Source organism: Rhamphochromis longiceps, linkage group LG19 (genome assembly GCF_057381845.1).
Source record: "Rhamphochromis longiceps isolate RC_006_pf linkage group LG19, R_longiceps_female_GT1.1, whole genome shotgun sequence".
Taxonomy (NCBI): Eukaryota; Metazoa; Chordata; class Actinopteri; order Cichliformes; family Cichlidae; genus Rhamphochromis; species Rhamphochromis longiceps.
Window position 1 is genome coordinate 9,588,181 of NC_140575.1, and position 4,865 is coordinate 9,593,045.

At 37.9% G+C, this 4,865-nt stretch overlaps 1 pseudogene; it reads right to left on the bottom strand.

Moving 5' to 3' along the window:
• Positions 1-3,395: 3,395 nt before the first annotated feature.
• Positions 3,396-4,590, bottom strand: LOC146646167 (uncharacterized; annotated as a pseudogene).
• Between the last annotated feature and the right edge of the window lie 275 nt (positions 4,591-4,865).

Here is a 4,865-nt window from a genome sequence, read left to right on the forward strand (position 1 = left end):
TTTGACTCTTCTTTGGGCCTTGACTCACACCTAAAATCTCTGTCTCGTTCCTGTTTCTTTCATTTAAGGAATATTTCTAAATTGCGACATGTGGTCTCCTTAGCTGAACTGGAAAAAATTGTCCATGCATTTGTGTCATCGCGTTTAGATTATTGTAATTCCCTGTTTACCAGCTTGGATAAATCATCTCTTTCTCGCCTCCAAGCTATACAAAACGCAGCAGCCAGACTACTAACACGCTCTAGCAAGCGAGCTCACATCACTCCTATTTTATGTTCTTTACATTGGCTCCCGATAGATTTTAGAATTCATTTTAAAATTATTGTTTTAACGTACAGAGCACTAAATGGCCAAGCCCCAGATTATTTATCCAAGCTTCTCACTCGCCGTCTCCGTTCACAGACTCAGAGTTTGTTGGTTGCTCCCAGAACACGTCTGAAGACGAAAGGGGACAGAGCCTTTCAGTCTGTGGCACCAAGGCTGTGGAACAGTCTACCTCTACAACTACGTTTGGTTGACTCTGTGGAATCCTTTAAAAAACAGTTAAAAACTTTACTGTTTAAACAATCTTTCTGTTGACCAATGCGTTTTACATTTTTATATTTTTAATTTACATTTAAACTCTATATTGTGTATACTGTGCATTTTGCTATTTATCGTACTGTTTATTTTAATCTCTGTGTGCAGCGCTTTGTGACTACCTGTCTATGAAAAGCGCTTAATAAATAAACTTTACTTACTTACTAAACACAGACTAAAAGTAGAATTTTTTTATTTAACTGAATGTAAGATCCAATCACTTCTCTCATACTGTAACTTTGTGTGGTACACATTGCATTGACATTTATTTTCAATTCCAATTATGCATTTGCAAGAAATGCAAGTAGACATGACCTGTTTTAACAGTACATGTCTACTTGCATCAGAAAAACATACCATAAGTAATAACTTTCACATCTACCTGTTGTGTAGACACTGACTTGCCCGCCTCGAGCTGGAGCTAATATAAGAGTGAGGTACACACAAAAGCAAACATGCTATATACCTGTATAAAAGGAACAGCCAGAGCAAATACAGTGTGTTGTACTGGAAATATAATAATACTTCTATTGTGTTTTCTACTATACATACATAATAAGGAACTGCTGGTGATTAAGGTATCTAGCAAGTTACATATTTCAACCATCTGTTTAATAATGCAGCGCAACATCTGCGAATGCTGAGTGCATGACGGGGCTGATGTTGTTTTCGCACACCTTTATATGACTGTTTGAGGATACCTAATTCCAAGACCTGGTATTAGATTTGATGTTTTTTTGGGTTAACTACTGACTGAAAATGGCTAATGGTAGGATAGGGGGGCTGGGGATTCGATATGCCAATGAATGTTCTCACAAGGATGCACAGTTTAACCAACCACTTGTGTGTGTGTGTGCGTGTGTCTGTGCAAGAGAGTGGGAGATGGGTCAAGGGTGGTCTGACTCATCAAAAGCATAGGGCCTTGGACTTTATGCCATTGGCACACTCTTGTTAATATTCATAACACTGCATTTGAGCCATCTTTATCAGTGTTTCATTTTATGAACCTTTTAATGTCAAATGAGTAAAAAAAAAATTCTCCAGAGGAATCAAAATAAATACATACACAATACATTTTTAAGTAATAAATTGCACAAAAATGTTGGATATAGCAAAAAAAAAAAGATAAAAAATGTACATGTGCAAATTTGTATTTAATTTATTTCTTTAATTTTAAAGAAAATATAAACATATATAAGCACCCCAGTGTCAAAAACTTTGGCTTTTCTGTCAGTTATTTCATGGTTCAGGCTTTACAGGGTTAAAATGTTCAAAGATAAGTATGGTGGCTCATTGATGCAATGACTGGTGCAATCTCACTGTAAGATGGTCTCAAGTTTTGAAACCCACAGCTCTCAATTAAGGTCAGTGAGGGAATATGATTTTGATTTACTACAGGAAAAAAAAATACCCCAGTGGTTTGAAACCTGATATCACGTTACTGTTCAAATCATGAATGCGAAAGTCAACAAATGTTCACTCTTGCATGTCTTTCAAGGTTTGATCAAGCCATGTACAAATCATGCTGATGTTTTGAGTTACTCGTTTTACCATGTAGTAGCAGGTCTGTAGTAGAAAGTTTATTTTCATCCATCCATCCAAAAATGTTGCTGTCACATTATTTATATAGGAATACAATCACAACACAACCAGTTGACAACTAGTTGAGTTGAGAGCCCAACTGCAAAGAGACACAGTGACGGATTTTCCGAGTTAGAAGAAGAGTCCTGTTTATACTCTAGTCTCACTGAGCCATTAAGCAAACGCATATATTTTCTATACATAGTGTATAACATGAATATGTTTGTTGTGAAAAAGATAGTTGCAGTTTAGTTCATTCTTTAAGTGTGTTTTGGATTAAATAGACCAGAATCTTCATGCATTATTCCTTATTGCTTTCAGAAAACAGCATGAAAGTACCCTCCACACCGTGCATTCAAACGATCTGATTCATGTCTTTGGTTTGGTGGCTGTTAGCTGACAATCACTGCACCATAATTACTAGGCCAGATGTGTTTGTGCTTTCCAAGCTTCCTATTAGATATTCAAAAACAAATGATCGCCTGCACGACCATAACTATGAAAGCAGATTCTGATCTGCTTCCTCAAGGGTCCTGGAGGTCCAGCCATGATTTAGCTTTAATTCTGTGACCTTGAGTAGCCATCCAGCTTTGGGTTATGTCAAAGCTGTAAACCCACAGAATTATGCTTACAAGTCTACGAGAAGTTTTCAGTAGCACTGGTCATTAGGGATGGGTATTAATTTTCACCATTCCGATTCCATTTTCGATTCTGTTTAACGATTCGATTATTTATCGATTCTCTTATTGATTCTTATTTTTAAAAAAGGAGAACCCACAGGTCGATTAGCTTTGAACTTTGTTTTATATCTTATCTTTGAACAGACAGAAATGTAGGAGTAACATGACCTTACAAACCCAACAGTGAGATCTTAAGAGATCCACAGCCTACTGCTCCTCGATGCCACGAGGACCCCAGAAAAAAAAAGGTTGTAAATGTAAAATAATAATAAAATAAATATTCTGTTGTAGCAATAACAAAGTATAACATAAATTATTCAGTGGCAATTACACAAGAATGTCCAGCAACATTTACACTCTCCTTTTTAAAAGTATATATGAGCTGGGCACTCAAAAATAAAACTATATCAGCCAGCAAAAAATACAATCAACTCAAGTCCAATGGAACAGTGCACTGTGCAATTCTGCATCCATCAACTATAGAGAATTAAAAATTATTTTGCAGAAATGTAAGCATATCTGCTTTTTCAGGAAGGATACGTGATCTTTCTGGACTTATGGTCTCTCCAGCTGTGAACACCCTCTCAGACGGGGTGGAGGATGCCTGCACACACAGAAACCTTTCAGCCAGTGCTGACAGCCCCCTCTCTTGCTCCACCACCATAGGGCAGCGTTATCCTTGCAGGGGATGGGGGTTAGGCTTCTATACAGCTGGATCTCCTGATCCACTCTGTGGCCCAGGGAAAGAACGGGATGCCGTTGTTGGAATGACTGCAGCTTGTTGTCCTCTTCTTCAAAGAATTCCTCCAAGGCCGTTTTTCTTTGCTTTACTGGTGGCGCCTGAAATTAAATTGACATGATAAAAAAATAAGCAAAAAATGAACAATCAATGACATTTAAATTATCATCACAATGAACTAAACTTACATAGTCTTCTTCATCCTCATCTTCGAACAACTCTCCGTGTGTCTCCTTGCTCCAGGTGCTTGAGTAGAAAGTGACAAATAAACAAGCAAATCAAACTAAGTACCACAGCTCCATAGATGAAAGGTCTCACTCTCACAATGGAAATGTGCAACAATGAAAAACACTGTCATATTGAAATACCTCATCTGCTCCTGCCTCTGCCTTTGCTGCAATTGCTGCTTCCCTGATCCTGTGCCAGACTTCATCCTTCTCCACTTTGGATTTAAATCGGGGGTCCAAGATGGTGGCCTCCTCCAGGAAGCTCTTGATATCAGCATCCTTACATTTTTAAGAGGGAGGAAAATGTGACATCATGACTGTCATTTTATTTATGATAAATAAATCATCAATTGTACCTGGTATCGTTTGGAAAGATCTTTCCAAATGTTCTCCTTTATGCTCCTTGTGAAGGCAGAGTCATCTTCTTGTACGGTGTAGTGTTACTGTAGCTTTTGCAGGATGGGCAAAATCTCACCACAGGTCGGACTTTTGTCACTGGACACTGCTAGTGTGGAGGTGTAGTGCTTCCGCATGAGTACCACAAACTCCTCTGCTTTTCTTAAGTCATCATTGCCCATTTTAGCCAGTCTGCAAAATCAACAAAACAAAAATACAACAGATATGTTGCATAAAACAAACAAAAATAAAACCTGAGTCCAAGTTAAGCCATATTATCATTATTTTTCAATACTACTCACCTTTCCTTTTCCATGGACTTTCTTATTTCTGGATCGATGGCTGCAGCCTGGATGGCAGGAAACTGCTCGCAGAATCTGTCCATCATCAAATACAAGGAGTTCCATCTGGTCTTTACATCTAGGAGCAGCATATGCTTGGGCAGCTCTGAGGGGTAACGCGTTCACAACTTAAATGCTAATGTAATATTCCTTATCTTAGTTTATAAATTTAATTTGATCATGATCTAATGATTATAATATACACAATCTTAAAAAACTATTACTATGCTTACTGAGCAACTCTTGCTTCTCCTTCAGGACCACTTTTGTCATGTGGGACCTCTTCATCCTTAAACTTTGACATTTCCTGACTTAGCCTACA